Source organism: Monodelphis domestica, chromosome 1 (assembly GCF_027887165.1).
Source record: "Monodelphis domestica isolate mMonDom1 chromosome 1, mMonDom1.pri, whole genome shotgun sequence".
Taxonomy (NCBI): domain Eukaryota; kingdom Metazoa; phylum Chordata; class Mammalia; order Didelphimorphia; family Didelphidae; genus Monodelphis; species Monodelphis domestica.
In genome coordinates, this window is record NC_077227.1 from 679,165,972 (window position 1) to 679,185,564 (window position 19,593).

Sequence of the window (19,593 nt, forward strand, 5' to 3'; positions counted from 1 at the left end):
TGAATGAAGTTTGAACCATACACTTCTTACTTTATTTTTCTTGTTTATTTTTCATCCATTTTGTTTCACAATATGTTTAATTTGGACATATGTTTTGCATGACTGCACAAGCATAATGTATATAAAATTGGTTTTCTTTTAAGTGAGGGGAGTGGGGAAGGAGACTATAGGGAAATAAAAAAAAATTAAAGTTTGTGAAAATTGTTTTTACATGTAATTGTTAAAAATATAGTATTAAAATACTGAAACAATTTAAGTTCATGCCATTGATTAGGAACTGACCAAAAATGGGATGGCCTGACTTGAAAATCAGTGGGCATTTGTTATAGAGAATGCTCGAGTCGACTGAATGGATACTGTTAGAAGATAGCTAGTTTGAAGTAATCACATAGCCCCCTTGTATTAACCTTTTCTTGACTATGAAAAGAGAAAAATTGCTTAATCCCTTCTGATTTGTATCCCAGATTAGGAACTTCTGTGCCCCCTATCCAAGCTCAGAAAATCCCCTCTGACTCCTCTAGTACTCCTTCTGATCCTGCTGATGCCTCTCTTCTCAGGTCAGGTTTCTAAATAAAGGTTTTGGAACAAAAATGGTGGGAAAATACAGGTAAACTTGAATTATATTCCAATCTCAAAAGTTTCCTCACTGTGTGATCTTAAGGAAGTTGTTTTATCTCTGCTTCAGTTTCCTTATCTGTAAGGAGAAAAATAATGATGGCATCCATGTCTCAGAGTTGTGGTTAGGACCAAATTATATAATAATGATTTTAAATGCTTAACAGAGTGATTCGATTATATTATATAATGTATAAATGTTGACTATTATAATTTCTTTAACTGCATGTAATAGCATACCTGGTTTTAGATGTGATTAGTATAAAATGTCAAAGGTAATAAGATTAATGATTTTTATGTAGAATAATTTGCAAATGCATTCAGTTAAATTGGTATGTGACTTGTTTTGTTTTGTTTTCATGTTTTAAATACATGATATTGTGCATGCTATTACTGTATTTCTAATTTTTTCATACTGTGAAATTTGAGAGGCTATTGTATTAGAAATGCTGTCAGACAAGGTTATTTTTATTTAGATACTGTTTGACTGTGAATTGAGCTTTTAATAGAATGTGATAAAAAGATTTAAATCTGTCAAATATTTAATGGGACATATTTTGTATAAAACAGATAATAATAAGAAGCTTGCTGTAATAAATGGTGAGTTTTCATTTGAAAAATTTTTGTCAATCTCTTATAAAAATTATGAAAAAATATAGGGTAGTGTAAAGACATGACTTTAAAACATTAATATAAGTCAACTAAACCCCAGAAAATGATTTGTTTCAATTTATAAGTAAAAAATAAATAAAATTCATTTGTTAGGGAAACATGAGGAAATTAAAAATCATTAAGCTTTAAGTTGTGATTAGTGAAATTTTGCTGTTTGAGGAAAAATTTGGGGGATTATAATTTGATATTTTGAGTTTTGATTCTGGAGATGATTGTCTGAACTGTCATGAAGCCAATAGTGGAAATATATAGATGTCTCTCCCTGGGAAAAAGTTTTGGGGACAACATTGGCATGATGTAAGGTAGGAGCCTCTTTACTCTGTTCCCCATCATGTTGTTTTCTTTCTGGACGGGAAATTTCCCCATCTCATTAATCTGGAATCTTGCTTTTGATAGCCTATGACTATTTGTTTGACTGTCAGATATGATTCATGCCCAGAGGTTGAGTAGATTTTTACCTATGACTTTTCTTTATTTTCATAGCAAATACATGTATACATATAATCAGGGTAGATGATCAGTATAAATAGTATAAATATAATAAATAAAATAATATAAAACAATGAATAATTATAATTTAAATATTAATTAATAGATTGATACTGAAACATTTCTGAGTTACTATTATGGGATGCAAGTATGGAAAACTTTACAATTTTAATCTATATTTGTGGTTAACTTATAATACAAGGATATTGTCCAAAAGAGAGAATTAGGCAAAGTAATAAGAAAACTACGTAATATAAATTTTCTAGTTAGATGGAACAGTATATTTTGAGAAAGAAATAGGATTAATTTTTTCTTTAAGAACTATATATATATATGCATATATATATGTATGTGTTTTTCTTCCACATGAATATAGTATAGAAAATAAGACTGAGTATGTTCTAGTAATAAATTTTCAAAATTGGATTAAGGGCTTTACAAATAAAATTCTATTTATAAAGTAAAATTATTTCCCTATTTAAAATATTGTTTAATAATATTAAAAGACAAAAGTTCATTTTATAGTTATACTTTCATGTATTTTTAAAAGATTCACATATAAGATACAGTATTTAGGTAAAGATAAAAATAGGAAGTAGTCTATAAAAACTGAAATTCCCTGAAATTTAGAGATTGAAGAACCAAATTTAAGAGATTATAATAAGCTGTAGTAATTCTTGTTATGGGCATATTTTAGCAGAATTATCTAGGAACCTGTACAAATTGTCTGGAACAAGAGATGCAGAGTCTATTTTAGAGCTGCCTTGAGAACGAGGCTTATTCCAGAATGTGCAAGAGGAGATATCCAGGGACAAGATGACTACATGAGACATTTGGATAAGACATCTGGGATTCAAAATGTGTACATTAAATGGATATTAGGATTGGGTCACTATGATATAAGGAGACAATGCTAGTTAATATCAATGATCATTATTGTACCACTTTTACCTTTTGTTTAAAGGTATTTATGTTTGTGTTTAAGTTTTCTTGGTTACATGTAAATCTCCCATTGTGAGTCCATTGTGAGTTCTCTGAACAGAGTAATCTATATCCTGATTTAAATTGTTTTGATTATGAATATATGAAAAACCTTAAAGATTTATCTTAGAGATAAGTGATCCATGGGGAGAGTGGGTACTCTACTCCTCCATAAGGCAAAAGGGGAAATTGAAGGTATTGAGAGAATTGAGGGAATTATAACAGCAAATGGCAATTGTGAGAATTGAATTGAACCACCTTGAATCCATCTTGTGACTCAGTTTTGGAGGTAGGTTAGTTCCTTTTCTATTCAATTATGAATCTTGTCCAAATTCAGTCATGTGGGAAAACTTTATTCACTTGTTGGGATTAGAAGATTTTTTTTGCATTGTTTGAACCTAGACCAGCATGATTAGGATGTAGAATTAGGAGGCGGAATATATCCAGGACTATGAGGATGAAATCTGCATATTTTAAGGAAGTATTAATTAATTGGAGAATGAACTCTTTATCCAATAATTTAAATTGTTTCAGTTCTAGATAATTGTCTTTCAAATCATTTGATAGCAATAAGTATTTTATTAAATGATGAGGGAATTAGGGAATTGAGTGAACCACACTCACTCCATCTTATGACTCAATTCTGGAACTAGTTCAGTTCCATTTCTATTCAATTATGGATCAAGCCCAATTTTCATCTGTGAGAAATGTATTAAATTATTGGAATTATAAGAGAGCTTTATAGCATTGTTCAAACTTCTCCCTATGTGTCTGGGAAAGTGGATCACCTCTACCTACTTAGAACCCTTAACTAAGGACCTAGGTCAATTATGATAAACATTTTAGAGGTTTTAGTGCTGGGCCCCACTCCCATTCCACCCCTCATACAAAGTGCTGTGCCCACACCCCCAGATGACATGCCAAGCCCTTTCCCTCCATTGAGTGCACCCTGCCCCCACCCTTCCTCCACACAAGGGAAGGAGGAAGCACTTCTAAAATATTGGGCTACTGGATGGAGGGGTGAGTGAAATGAGGAACATCCTCAGCAAATGTAGAGGGGGGAGGGGAGTGGTCTGAGTGCTCTGCTCCCCTCCAGCTCTGCTATCTGTGAGCTCCCTACTTACTCTCTGTGCACTCCCATTGGGATAGGGGAGGAGGGGGAGGGGCAAGTGAAGTGAAAAAATGTCATCAGGTAAGATGGAGAGGGGAAGGAAGCAGCTCTGCCAGAGTCCCTCTCCTCTTCTAGAAAAGAACTTTGGGGGTGGGAGGGTGGGGGTGACTGCGTACCCACAGAGCTTTCTGCATGTCGTCTTTGGCACCTATGCCATAGGCTTGCCATCACTGACCTAGGTTATGCTCACCAAAAACTCAGTCAGACCAGAAGACTGATGCAAGGAATTTCTTACAATCATAAATCTCAAACAACCCATATATCTTATCTGAAAACTGGCCCCATACTGATCAATCAGTTATTGTTTCCAGTTCCTTTATTTACAAATATTACACCTGTTCATTCTTCTCTTCCCAACTTGGAAAGCCCCTAATCTTTCCTTCAATTAGAAATCAGATTACTTTTTTCTGACAGTATTATGTAAATTTTTTTAGAGTGGGTGAATGGGAGTGTCATTTGTATGCTACCTACAGCTGACATGTATTTTGTCTATTCTTTATTATCTTAGTAGTTTCATGCTATGTATATAACCTATTGCCTATGAGAAACATGTAAGATAATGTATTTACAGTAATTGTTACAAGTTTATACTGTATTTTTCTATCTTGTTTTATATGTATGTTATATAACATTCAAAAAGAATTTTTTTCCTGATTGAGAAAAGGATACAAAATGCAAAACCAACAGTTCCTATAGCTGAAAATTGCCAATTCTTTTGCAGTACTTTATTATATTGAGAGTGTTGTCTTTCTTGGGCTTTTATTTAGCTACTGAATGAATACATTAGACAAATTAGGGTTTTAGTTGGGATTTTACATAGCTTGCATTTTAATTCTTTGGTTATTTGCTGTTTCTATTAACCCATAGCATTATTTTAATAAATGTTATAATACCAATCTAAAAAGAAATCAGATTACTTAATATTGCGCTCTTTCCTTTAAATGAATTGGTATTGCTAGATTAATTACTTTTAATGTATAAAAATCTTTCCCCCTATATTTGAGATGTAGCCCTAAGCTGAAGCATTGTCCCAATTTGTGGGGCAATTAGTATGCATTGCTTAATAAATACATATACTTGGAAGATCAAACCTTTGTTTCCTCAGTAATTTCATCTTTCACCCACCACAGTATCCAATACCTTCAAATGAATCAATCAGACTATATATATATATATAGTGAAAGGAAAAATGAATGTGGAATCAATGTTTCTGGTCTCAAATTTTTTAACTTTTCAAGTGAAGGACACCTTTTAAGGATATTGTAAAGGTAATTTTTGCAGTTATGAATTTCACTAGATGTGCTCTGAGGTGACTTACAAGTCAGAAATTCTGTGATTTTCTGATATTGTATATTTTTAATTTTGTTCATCATCTTTGTCTCTCCCCTCTGGACATTATGTAGATTGTCATGACCTTTCCCTTTAAAGCAACATGCATGTATAAATAGGATACTATAAATGTAGTTTTACCAGCTAGAGAGCTGTGGCACCAGAATATCCCGTCACTATACTTATACATCAGTGGTAGCTCAAGATCACATTCATTTTTGTGTATATGACTAAAATAAAGTCATATGAATAAATACTTGAAGTAATGTAAAATCCCCATGTCTTCAGCATTGATGTGCTTTCTGTGTTTCATCTCTCTCTCTCTCTCTCTCTCTCTCTCTCTCTCTCTCTCTCTCTCTCTCTCTCTCTCTCTCTCTCTTTCTCTCTCTCTCTCTCTCTCTCTATATATATATATATATACATACATACATATATACATGCATTTAATACCTTAAACCCAAATACAAGACATTTATTCTTCTTAAACTTCATATTGTTGCTTTAGGTCACTCGTACAGTATATTGAATCATTTAAGATAAAAAATTCTGTTTATATCTTCATTCATGCCACTGATAAAAATATTAAACAGAAAAGGATCAAGGAAAGGTCCCTCAGGTACTTTCCTATAGATGGTCCTCCAGACTGACATGAGTTCATTAATTAGCATTCATTAGGTCCACTAAGATGATGAATTCTAAACCTAGGTACCTATTTCTAATACAGTGATGTCAAACAAACAGAAATATATCCAGTTGGGCTGTATATTGATTTCAAAAACCTCAAATTAAAATCATCCATGTTTTGTTGTTATTTTATTTCATTAAACATTTACCAATTGCATTTTAATTGGATTTAAAATAATTTTTGACTTTTCAAAAAACTATGATTTATTAAAATTTGCTAGTGAGTATTGTAAAGTCACTGTCACATAATAAAGCTATAAAGAAACTACTTTTCCCATTCATTCCCCAAAACATCCTAGGTTAGTAGATGGGAAGAAAAAATAGTTGGATTGGGTTTTGGAACCCACTGAGTCAAGTTCAGCAAACAACTGGGTTTAGGTCCCACTGGGAATATTGTGGGTTATTTGGACTCGCCACAAGTTCGGCTCCTCTGATCTAATCTGAATCTTGAAAGAATGTGTCAGATGATTTGCTGAAATATGAGCATACTTTGCTTGCACCATTTCCCTTTTCTAATTTTTGGGGAAGCCTATAAGAAGTGAAATAGGATTAGGCTATTATGATTTGCTTTTGATGAACCAATACAGGTGCATAGTAAATGCTGATTATCTTATAGCTCAGGCACCATTTCTCTATTAAGGCTCCCCCCTCCTCTGGAACTAAGGTGAAACTCACTGATCTCTGGCTTGAGTAATCCACCTATTTTCCCCTGTAGTGAATATTGGAACACTTGACTATCTGTAGCTCTGTAATAGATCTCCTATTTGCCCTGAATCTTTGAAGTAGTTCAGAAATCTCATCCTTAGCTACTTTGTCTTTCGTTCATTCATTTACTCCTGATGATGTGAAATCATTTAGAGCACCTAGCTGTTCTCGAATGTCTTTGACTTAGATAGCAATGTGGTGCAGTAGAAAGAATGCTGGACCTGGAGTCAGGAAGACTTGAGTGTAAATCCAGCCTCAGACACATTCTAGCCTTGGGAACTTGTTGGACAAATCACTTGCCCTCTGTTTGCTTTCAGGTTCCTTATCTATCAAATGGGGATAATAATAGCAGCTACTTATTAGGGTTGTTGAAAGGATCAAATGACATAAAAATTATAAAGTACTCAGTATATTGCTTGGAACATAGTAGGAACTATATAAATGTTTTTTATTATCATTATATTATGAATTTAGATTTTCTGGTTGAATTGAGCCCAGTGAAGCTGCTATCGTGTCTGAAAATAGTGCCACTGGTGACTGAAATGTGATAAAGTATGACATTTGACTTCAGTGAATGCTGTAGACCTGTGGATCCTTTTCTGAGATAACTTCCACTATTGAAGGGTTACTGCTAGGAACCTAGAGTATGACATCCATTTTTCCCTCTCCCTTCCCTCATCCTGTATTGTGACCTGCACTCTTCACTGATGCCATGCTCTTTTCTTCCTGTCCCTCCAGAAACTGAATTGTGAGAGGCAAGCATCATGGTTGCTGTGGTAAAAAATGAGAAATATTGAAAGCAAGAGGGAAAAGGAAGCTGCACAGTCTGGTAGTGGGTCACTGATGACATTCAGAGGAAAATTTCAAATTATTTTAAATTGAGCAAATATTTATCAAGCATCTTCTATGTCCATTCAATGAATTCTGCCCAAAGACAATGTTCCTTGCCTCAAGGAGATTGTGTTTAACATTTATAAATATCCATATAATGGAAAGGAATTTAGTAGGGGGAAGCACTCATATATGGTGGCATGAGTCAAGTATTCTTGGAGAAATTGATGCCTATGCAGAATTTTGGGGAACAAGAAGGAATCATCCAAGTGAAGATGCAGAAAGAAAACACGGAGAATGGTTTGTGAGAATGTCTGGAGGTGGCAAAGAGAATGTTGTGTTTGGTGAATAGCTAGAAGGTCAGTTTGAATGTGTGAAAGCAAGCCAAAAGAATTTGTGTATTAGACTGCAGACCATATTGAGCTATATGAGATATTATGTGTGTGTGTGTGTGTGTGTGTGTGTGTGTGTGTGTGTGTGTGTGTGTGTGTGTGTAAATCAGGTCTTTGGAAAGAAAAGAGCAAATTTTGGAAATATTAGAAATAATATGTTATAGAATATGAGATCCAGATAGTAAAATTCCCAGCTTTCCCTCAACTTACCTGGACAGCCTGTATAGGCTTTGGGATACCATTCCTTATTCTTCCTCTCTCCTTTGCTACCTGCATGAGCTCTTGCCTTTACCCTGGGCCTTTCCCTTCTTCAGTGTCTCGGACCCTGGAGACTTTGGGTCCCCAAGAAATTTATTAATGACAAACATGATGATTTTCTTGTGTTAGAGTTCCCTTTCTCTGTCCCTCAATAGGATGATCTCTCTGGGCCACACTTCTCAAGTATTTGCAGAGACATTCATTCTCCTAATCTTTGGGGAGTTAGAAATTCCCTATTCTGATCACCTTTTTATTTGTGCTGCTATAATACTTTTTATCAGAATCATATATTATCTTCCTGGATCATGTCCTCACAAGAGCATCTTTGAGAATCCTCTGTCCCTACTCAGCTTTGAATTCCCCAACATCTGGCATTTTATCTTCTGCTCTTTCCTTCTCCTTGGAAGATATCCTAGTTATTAATTTCAAATTCAAATTTAATTTTCAAAAATATTACAAATTCTTTTCTAAATTCTCTTTCCTACCTTTCCTCCTCTACCCATTGAGAAGATAAGAAAAATCCCCCTTATAAATATATATAGTAATGAAAAACAAATTTCCACCTTAGCCGTGTTCCAAAAATAAAAGCAAGACAAAGAAAGAGGGAAAAATATATAAATCATTCTACTCCTTGGGTCTATCAGTTCCCTATATGCAGGTGAATTGCATGGTTTATCATGAGTCTTTTAGAATTCTGGTTGGACATTGTGTTGTTCAGAATTACTAAGTTTTGAAAAGTAGATTAAAGAACCACTAGGTAGCACAGTTGATAGAGCACCAGACCTGGAGCTGGGAGGACCTGGGTTCAAATTTGGACTCAGACATTTTCTAGGTAGGTGAACCTGGGTAAGTCACTTAACCCTGATTGCCCAGCCCTTGCTGATCTTTTTCCTTAGAATTGATAACTGAGGCAAAAGGTAAGGATTTGTTAAAAAATAGATTGCTTCTTAATCTACTATACTATACAATCTGTAGTTAATCTACAGCTACTATATAAATTATTCTACTGGTTATGCTTACTTCCCTTTCCATCAATTTATATGCCTTCCCAGATTTGTCTGAAACCATCACCCCTCCATTTCTTGCATCACAATAATACTTCATCATATTAATATACCATAACATGTCCAACCATCTCCCAATTGATGGGTATTCTTTTGGTTTCCAACTCTTTGAAACATCTAAAGGTCTGCTACATCTATTTTTTTAAACACATCTATTAATCCTTTACTTTTTTAAATTAGATCTTTTGTGGGAATAGACTTCATTGTGGTATTTTTGGGTCAAAGGATAGGCATAAATGAACAGCATAGTTCCTAATTGCTTTATAGAATGACTAGACTACTTCACAATTATACCAACAGTGCATTAGTGTATCTGTTTTCCCACAACCTCTTCAGCATTTATCATCTTCCCTTTTTTGTCATTTAAATCAATCTTGTGGCTATAAGGTAGTACCCCAGAGCTATTTTAATTTTAATTTTGCAAATTATTAATTATTCAGAGCATTTCTTCCTTTTTATTTTTTATTTCTTCCACTGAAAAGTGCCTGTTCATATCATTTGAGCATTTATCAACTGGAGAATGATATTTTTTTCTTGTAAATTTGACTTAAATTTCTATCTATTTTTGGAATGAAAATTTTGTCAGATAAATCCACTGCAATGTTTTCTCCTAATCTCCTGCTTTTCTTCTAACTTTAGCTACATTTTTTGTGCAAAACCTTTTAAATTTAATATAATAAGGTTATCCATTTTATTTGTTGTGAACTTCTTTGTCTCTTTTAGGTTCTCTTTTTAGTTTTGTAGCATATGTTATCCAGTATTGTTGGATTTCCTTCTTTCCCATTAAAAATGATTCACTGCATATTCTTAAACTTTTGTGCCACCATATGAATTTTGTTATCATTGTCTCTAGCTCTATAATGTCAATTTTTGATAGATTGACTGATATGGTACTGAAAAGTAAGTTAATTTAGTTAGTATTATAATTTTTATTACATTAATTTGGGATACTCATGAGCAATTGATAGTTATCAAAATGTTTAAATGTCTTCATGTGAAAAGTATATTGTGCTTGTGTCCCTCTTGTTCCTTTGTGAGTGTCTTGGCAGATAGATTTCCAAATCCTTCATACTAATTGCAGCATTATTCTAAATGCAATTTCTCTTTCTTTTCCTTCTGAGTTTTGTTGGTAATATATAGAAATGCTGATGATTTAGGTGGGCTTATTTTATACCCTGAAACTTTGCTGAAGTTTTAATTGTTTTGACAAGTTTTTTAGTTTATTTTTATGGCAGTGATGATGAACCTTTTAGAGACTGAATGCCAGGCCCTGCCCCCACCATACCCCCAAGACTTAGTGCCATCCTCTGCCCCCCCCACCCCCGAGACTGAGTGTCATGCCTACCCCACCCCTTGTCCCAGACAGGGGAGGGAGGAAGTGTTGTCATTGGGCTGTTGAGCAGAGGAGTGGGTGAAATGAGGAATGTCCTCAGGCTCATGGAGAGAGGGAGAGGAACAATTCTACCCCAAGTCCCTCTCACTTTCTAGTAATGAACTCTGGTGGGCAACTGCAGGCATACCCACAAAGAGCAGTCTATGTGCCATTTTTGGCATTTGTGCCATAGGTTTGCTATCAAGGCTCTAAGGTTTTATAAGTAAAACATCATATCATTTGCAAAAAGTGCAACTTTCTATTCTCTATTTTTCTATATTTCAACTTTTCTATTATCATTGCCTGTAATTATTTCTTGAATTTATTTTTCTTGTCTTATGGCTATCACTAGCATTACTAGTATAATATTGAATAGTAATGGTAATGATGGACATCCTTGATTACCTCCTAATTTTGCTGAAAAGACTGCTAGTTTATCCCCATTAAAGGGAATGCTTTCTCTTGGTTTCAAAAAAAATACTGCTTATTATTTTAAGAAAGACTCTATTTCTCAGATTTCTGGTGTTTTTTTTTAAATAAGAATAGTTATTGTATGTTGTAAAAAATTTCCCCATTTATTGAAACAACATTATTTAAAAATAATTTTGTTACTTATATATTATTTATACTTTTCCTAACATTAAATCATTCCTCATATAAATTAGTCTGAAAATTGTATATGATATTTGTTACATATTTAATGATATTTTTAAATTTCTATAATCTCTTTGGTAGTATGTATTTTATTTAATAATTTTGTATCAATATTCATTAGTGTTTTTTTCCCGTATTTTTCTTTGTTTTTTCTTTCTGGTTTAAGTATCAAGTTATTTCTGTCAAAGATGGCAGAACTTTATTTTTTCAGAGTTCATGTAATGTTGGAATTAATCATTTCTTAAAATGTTTGATAAATACACCTTGTCCTTTTTCCCTTATGGAATTCATTTAAGGCTTGTTCAATTTCTTTTTTAAACTTGGGGTTGTTAAAGTTTTCTATTTACTGTTCTGTTCACCTGAACAATTTGTATTTTTGTAATTTGTAAATTTGTAATTTGTAAGTAGTCATCCGTAAGTTTTATTGGCAAGAGCTTGCCAAAATAAATTCTAATAATTGCTTTTATTTCATTTCATTGGTTGTGAATTTGTCTTTTTCATTTTTGATATTGTTAATTTAATTTTCTTCTTTTTAAAAATGCAACCTGCAATAGTATATCTCTTTTGTTATTTTTTTCAAAAGATCAGCTCCACATTCTGTTTACTAGTTCAATATTTTTAACTTTCATTTTTGTTAATTTCTCCTTTTACTTTTGGGATTTCTATTTTGGTATTTAATTGGGGTTAAATTTTGTTGGACTTTATTTTTTAGTTGTATCCTCAATTTGTTGATCTGCTCTTTCCTTCTCTTATTAATAGAAGCATTCAGAGATATGCATTTTCTCAGGTTCTACTTTAGATGCATTGCACAAATTTTATGTATTTCATTTTTCATCATTCTCTTTCATGAAATTATTGAAAGTTTCTATGATTTTTTCTTTGATCCTCTGATTCTTTAAGATTAGGGTATTTTGTTTCTAATTAATTTTTAATCTATATTTCAAAGATCCTTTATTTCATGTAATTTCATTAGAATCAGAAAAAAGATGAATTTAACATGCTTACTTTTATTTTATTTCTGAAATTTGAATATACTTAATGTAGTGGTAATTTTTGTGAAGATGCCACCAGAGCTGACAAATGAGTATATTCCTTTCATTCCCATTCAATACTCCAGAGATCTAGCATATCTAACTATCCTAAAATTCTCTTCTTCTCAATGACTTTTTCTTGTTTATTTTATGAGTATATTTATCTTCATCTAAGAGTGTTGAATCGAATTTCCCTCACTATAATAGTTTCACTATTCCCTCCTATATCTTATTTTAATTTTCCTTTAAGATTTTTTGATGTCAAGCCATTTAGTGCACATCTGGTCAAAACTGAAATTTTTTTATCACACCTCTGGCAAAATGTAGTTGCCCTGTTCATTTCTTTAAATTGAATCTATTTTTGCTTATTCTTTATATGGGATCATGTTTGCAACTCTGCCTTAAAAAAACAAACAACAAATTTTAGTTGCCCCAGTCCCTTATTTTAATTCTCTGTATATTCTTCTTTTTCTAGTATGATTTTTATAAACAATATATTGTTAGATTCTGGTTTTTAATCCATTCTGCCATACTCTTCCATCTTATGTGGGAGTTCATCCCATTCACATTTGTATTTATGATTGTTAACTGTGTATTTCCTTTTGTCTCCTTTAAAAAATTATCTTTCTCTTTTTAACTCTGTTCCATTCTTAAGAGTCTGTTTTTTCCCCTCATCTCTCCCTCCCTTTATCTACCCTTCCTTTTATTTCCGTCTCATTATTCTCACCTTCCACTTATATACCCTTTACCTCCTACCACTTTTGGGTATAAACGATTTCTATGCTCAATTCTGTGCATGTGTGTGCATGTGTGTGTTTGTGTGTGTGTGTGTGTGTGTGTGTGTGTGTGTGTGTTCTTCCTTCCTTGAACTTGTCAAGAGAAAGGCTCAAGTACTATCCTCTTTTTTCACTGACACCTTTTTTGTATAAACTTGACCTTGAACACTCCATTAATAAGGGATAATTTCCCCTAACCTTCAACTTCTCCTCTAAGTGCATTCTTTCCCCCCACCCCCCATCTTTTTATTCTTCTTTTGAGAATGAACAGACTGAAAAGGATCCCACACAGGTTTCCTGTCTAATTAGAATCCATCTAAGACTTTTCAAAATGATACAATTCTGAGTAAAAACACATATAATTTCTCCATGTAAGAATAAAAACAGATGAACTTTTTTAAGTTCTCTGTGATTTGTGACTCATGTTTGCCTTTCTCTGCTTTCCTTTAGTTCTGTGTTTGAATGCCAGATTTTCTATTCAGACAGGATATTTTCATTAGGAATACTTGAAAGTTCTTTATTTCACTAAATGTTAATTCCTCCTTTACTGTAGAATTATACAGAGCTTTGCTGGGGCAGTTATTCTTATTGTATTATTGCATATATTATTATAATCCTAGATCCTTTGCCTGTTGGAATATCATATTCTAAGCCTTCTGTTTCTTAATAGGTGAGGCTGCCAAATCTTGTATGGTCCTGCCTGTGGTTTTGTGGTACTTAAATTATTTCTTTTGACTTGCTTACAGAATTTTATCCTTGTCCTGGGAGCTCTGGATTTTATATTTGAATTTCCATTTTGGGGTTTCTTTCTGGAGGTAACTGGTGGAGTCTCTATTTCCATTTTGCCCTCTGGTTTTGGGAGACCAGGGCATTTTTTCTTTAAAGATTTAAAAAAAAATATGATGTCCACATTTTTTTTTGGCATGGCATTCAGAGAGTCCAATTATTATTCTACCCCCATCTGTTTTTCCCTGTAAGTTATTTTTACAATGAGATGTCTTATATTTTCTCCTGTATTTTCTAGCTTTTTGACTTTGTTTGAACATTTTAAAATTATTTTGTTGAGTCCTTGGCTTCTCTTTTGTCCATTTGAAATTTCAAGGAGTTTTGCTTTAGAAAGGTTTTGTATCTCCTTTGCCAAATTGTTCATTTCCTTTCCAATTCTTCCTTCTTTAGCTCTCATTTCTTTTCTAATTTTTAACTCAAGGACTGGGAATTCTGGTTTATGGAAAGATTATTTTACTAGAAAGAAGAAAAGGAGAGTTAGGGGATTTTGAGATTGTAATATTCAGGACAAGCTGTATCAAAAAAGTGGAAATACAGAACTGATACCCTGGAAAAGGTCAGGTATGTAGATACAGGTCTGTGAGGCATGTAGACTGTATATATACTGCTGCCAAGGAAAAGAGAATAGATACAGGAAGAAGAGAGCTAGGGATGGAGACTTTGAGAAACTTCAATCTAAAAGAAAAGAAGGAAGAAAAGGAAGTAATAAAAAGAGGAAGTGAATTACCCAAGGTCACACAACAAGGAAGCCTGAGGACAGATTTGAATCCAGGCTCTCCTGACAGGTGTGGTCCTCTATCCACTGAGCCATCTAGCTGTCCTAGTGAATAGTCTCTATCTTTTTTTTTTAAACCCTTACCTTCCATCTTAGAATCAACACTGCATATTTGTTCTAAGGCAGAAGAGCAGTAAGGGCAAGTCATTGGGGGCTAAATGACTTGCCCAGGGTAACACAGCTGGGAAGTTTCTGAGGTCAGATTTGAGCCTAGAACCTCCTGTCTCTAGGTCTGGAGGTCTGGCTCTCAATCCATTGAGCCTCCCAGCTGCCTTCATGGTGAATAAGTCTCTTGATGGATCTGAGTGAGCATATTCTCCCAATTCCTCATTATTTCATATAATACTGAAGACTACATCTCATCCACATCTTTTTATCTCATATAATCCTTATTTGTGATTTCCTGAAGTTTCTCCATAGAAGGTCCACTTGACATATTGGGGACCTTCTCTTTAGTTCTCTTAACATTAAGCAGATAGACTGGCCACCTGTTATATCTCATTTCCTGATCACCTCTTTTCAGGTCACAGAACTATGATGACATTTTAATGGTTTTATTTCAGATATAAATTTCATTTTGTTATCAGTGATCTTAGAGGCCAGATATAGGGCAAAAGTCAAGTCAGAGTCACAGAACCACAAAATCACAAAATTTCAAATTTGTAAAGGAGCTTAAGCATCATCAACTAGAAGCAATGCCACCCCCCCTCCATCATAAGTCACAAGATGACCTTTGCCTGAAGACCTCTATTCAGTCATTCCCCATGATACTACTTGATGCTCCCCATCCCACTTTTGGGCAGATCTCATTATTAGGAAATATTTCTTTGCATCAAGTCTTGAATTCTTCTTTGTAACTTCTACCTCTTTTTTTTTACTCTCTGAGGCCAAACACAGCAAATCAAATCTATCTCCAACATGCCAACCATTCATATATTTATGGGTAGCTAACATATTAGAGACCCTTAATAGCAAGGTGGGTGACTTTGGAGTCCGAAGACCTGATTTCAAATTCCATCTCTGTCCCCACTGTGTGTCCCAGAGAAAGTCACTTAACCTGTCCTAGTCCTCAGTTTCTTCATTTGTAAAATGAAAGTTTAGATCAGAAGGTGTAAAGTTCTCATTCCACCTCTAGATATAGGATTTGATGGATCAGAATAAACATCACTTTCCCCCCTACTAATCCTCATATGTGTGGTATGAACTTCAAAATTTCTTCATAGGAAACTGATTTCAGGACGATCAAGGTCTGTGTATTTTACTAATACTGTGTATTATTGGCACACACACATACAAATACATATATGGTAGTAATTGATGCTAATGAGATAATTTTGATTGCTCTGGTAAATTACAGGGAATAATGGAGATGAGATGATGGTGGCAAACCTAAAATTATCTTGAGCACAGACTTCTTCCAAGAGCATCAGTGATGTTCTCAATAAGAGATTTCAGTATAATAATGGGATCCACCCTTTTGGGATGGGGGAACATCTGTCACATAGCATTGTATAGCATAAGTGCATGTTATCACTTGTATGAACCTGATTGTACACATTGACAAACATTAATTGGAAATTTTTGGCAGGAGTTCATTGTAAGAAGGTCTAAAACAAAGCAATAGGGATCCATGTGTAAATGGATCATGCCAGTCTTGTCCTATTGCATTTTGTTTGGTTTATCTCCCACCATTGCCTTTTGTGTTCACTCCCTTCAAGATAAACTTGGTCATTCTGTTTTCTAAACACATTCTCTACATTCCCAACCCTCTGACTTTGTTAATGTCATTCCCTTTACAGGAAATGCCCTTTTCTTCCCTCCTTTTCCAACATTCCCTCCATAGCAGCCAGTTGAAATGCTAGATGCTCTTCATTTAAGGACTACCTTGAATAATATTTTTCCAGGAAAAATGGATTATACTCATGGATGAAACTGATCTCTTTTGAACTCTCATAGCAATTTGTCTCAGGCATTTAATAGCAGCTAGAATTTATGTGGGGCTTTTAGGTTTGCCAAGTTTTTTGTAGATGTTATCTCATTTCATCCTCACAAAAACCCCTTGAGGTATGTATTATTTTCTTAATTTTGCAACTGAGGAAACTGAGGCAGGTAGAGATTAAATAACTTGCTTAGGGTCACACAACTAGTGAGTGTCTGAGGCTTGATTTGAATGCTATTTTTCCTGATTCTAGGACCAACATCTATTCATTCTGCCACCCAAGTACCTCATATCTGTGTGTCTATGTATCTTGACACCAAAGTCCTACTCTAATACCTTAGATATGAAATGCAGGGTTGGGCCAGGTAATGTCTCAGGGTTCTTCCAGCTTTGATATCAAATTATATGACTTTTAAGTGTCTTGTATGTGGTGGCTATGGAATAAGATGAGAAAATCCTGTGTTTTGTGATTTTGCTTCTACCTGGGGGAATTTTGGAAGATCTCACAGAAGTGCCACGTGATCTGGTTTTGAGGAATGAATAGTATAGGAAAGGAATAATACTGTAAGATTCCCCAGTGGCAGTTGGTCTCAGAGCCAAGGTTGGATTTGAGTCTGAGTGAGCCTATTTTCTTCTGGTGAAACTTGTTTCCTAAATTCCTCCCCACAGTCTGCTCTTATTGTGGAACTACCATGAGATAATGACCTCAATAATCTCCAAAGAAAACCTCTAGGGACTGAATCCCAGAGGCTTGCAAACCTCAAATATTTCTGTATATGCAGACGTATATTTGTATATATATATATATATATATGCCTTACTATTCTTATTTAGATCTCTCTGATTTCAGGGATGTGGTCTTCTAGCTGAGCCCTGGGGTCTCCTAGCCCCAGGCATCAGCTCTTCTACAGCATGAAAAAAGGGTTCTTCTGTCCTTGGCTCCTGTATTGCTGTGAATATTCTATCACCTTGAAAAAAGAGAAAAGAGCAGAGCCAGGGTATTCTGTAACAGCTTCTGGGAGGAGCACAGACCATCTAGGTAAGGCAAGGAGTGGGGCAGTTTTCCATAGATCAATGCACGCAAAGCACCTGATCACATAGGTAGACAGTGATCTCTACAGATATTCACAAATGCTCACATACATGGAAGCAAGTCCAGAGACATAGACATCTGTACAATATTCATCACTAATATATATCCACATCCCTTTATTTCTTTCTTTATCCCTAGTCTGAACTCGGTGTATTGAAGAATCTTAAGCCAACTATTCTGCCATGGCCTTTTAGAAGGGCAGGTGATGTGAAGAATGTCCCCAGGTATGCATGTATCATGGAGAGAGGGAGTGGGGGGTAGCCCAGCCCCGCATCCCTCTGGCTTTCTGGTAAAGAACTCTGGTGAACTCTGTGCTGGGGCAATGGTGTGGGTGTCACAGAGAGGGCTCTGAGTGCCTTTTCTGGCACACATACTATAGGCTCACCATCACAGATCTCCAACTGGGTCTAACTCTAACTCTTTGGAAACAAAGGTGTTTATCTGTGATCATCTCATCACCCAAAGGGATGGTGGTACGACTTACCAGGATTTGTATAGAAGCTCATTCCTTTGTGGTAGGGACTCCTATGAGGAATGGGAGTTTTAGATTGCTCTGAACTCCTGTGTAGAGGGAATTTCATTCCCTCCCCCTCCTGGATTGCCAACCCCAGTTTATCCCATTTTTAACATGCCAGTGCTGCATCCATTAACATAAATAAAAGGTTGTTGATGGACCCCAATGGGCTCTCTCCTTCCCTGAGCAAGGCAGGTGAGACAGACGGAGAATCCTTCAGGATGGTTCACATATGGTCCGACTTAGAGTAAGAAAGAGACTTTAAATCTAGGCTCATCTACCTTTCAAGTGATTATTAATAAATTTTATGGAAAATAAGAACTTGGAAATATTAATTTTAATCTAACACTCCAGAGATACTGGGTTGTGGGTTTGGACTATCTCTAATGGGAGATGAAGCAAAAAATATTTATAAAATGATTAGGGTGAAAGAAACAGGAGAGTGAGCAGGAGGGATAGAGGTGTTTAAGAACAGATGAAGAAGCTAGGAATGGGGACAGATGAGAGAGAAAAGATGGAGAATTGGAGTAAATTTTCAAAAATATGAGGAAATCTGATGAGGACAGGAAAAGAATAATAATAGATGATTAGGAGTTAATTTCAGTGGAGTGGGGGAGAGAGACAGACAGACAGACAGACAGACAGACAGACAGACAGAAAGACAGAGGTAGCAGAGGTATTAGTTGATGAAGACAGGGAGAAAAAGAGGAACAAGGATAGGGCAGAAAAGTGAGAGAAGATAGTGACAGAGATGAAGAAAAGAGAAAAGAATCAGAGACGACAAGGATAGGAAAGAAGTAAGGGGAGAGGATTTGAATAGGGAAAGGAGATGTGAATTAAAGTTCTCTAACTCTTTTTAGTAACTTTTTTACCTAGTTGTCCTAAAGGAAGGAAGGGCTCTGCTCTTGAACAATTCGGAGGAATTGGAAAAATTGAGTTTTCCCTGAGGCCAAGTTGGGACTCATGTGAGCTGTAATTGAGAGACTACTTCCATGAAAGATCTGGGTGTTTGATTCTAACAGATCATAAAAAAATCTCCATAGAACTTGAAGATTTAGTTGCATCTGCTAGTCCCCCTTTCCCTGCTGGGACAATTCTTTACAGATCACATCCTTAATTCTCATAGTAAACTAGAAGCATGTATGAGAGGAGTGGAGTTATCTGTTTAGTATCTCTCATGGTGAAGGGAAGTCTGAAAGTGTGCTTTCCTGTGAGGTGAGGAGCAGGATGTCACATGGATTAGAAAGGGAACTGACCTGAAATTTGCACACATGGTCTAGATTTTGAAGTCCTAGTTCCATAACTTAAGGCAGGATCATAGACAGAGCATTTAAATTCCTTAAACTTTAGCTACAGTTTATTAAACAGAGATAATAATGGACTTTTAATAATGTTTTATGACAATTAAAGGTTTTCAACATTCTTTCTGGTGCCTCCCTTTTCTAAGTAGGTGTTATGACCA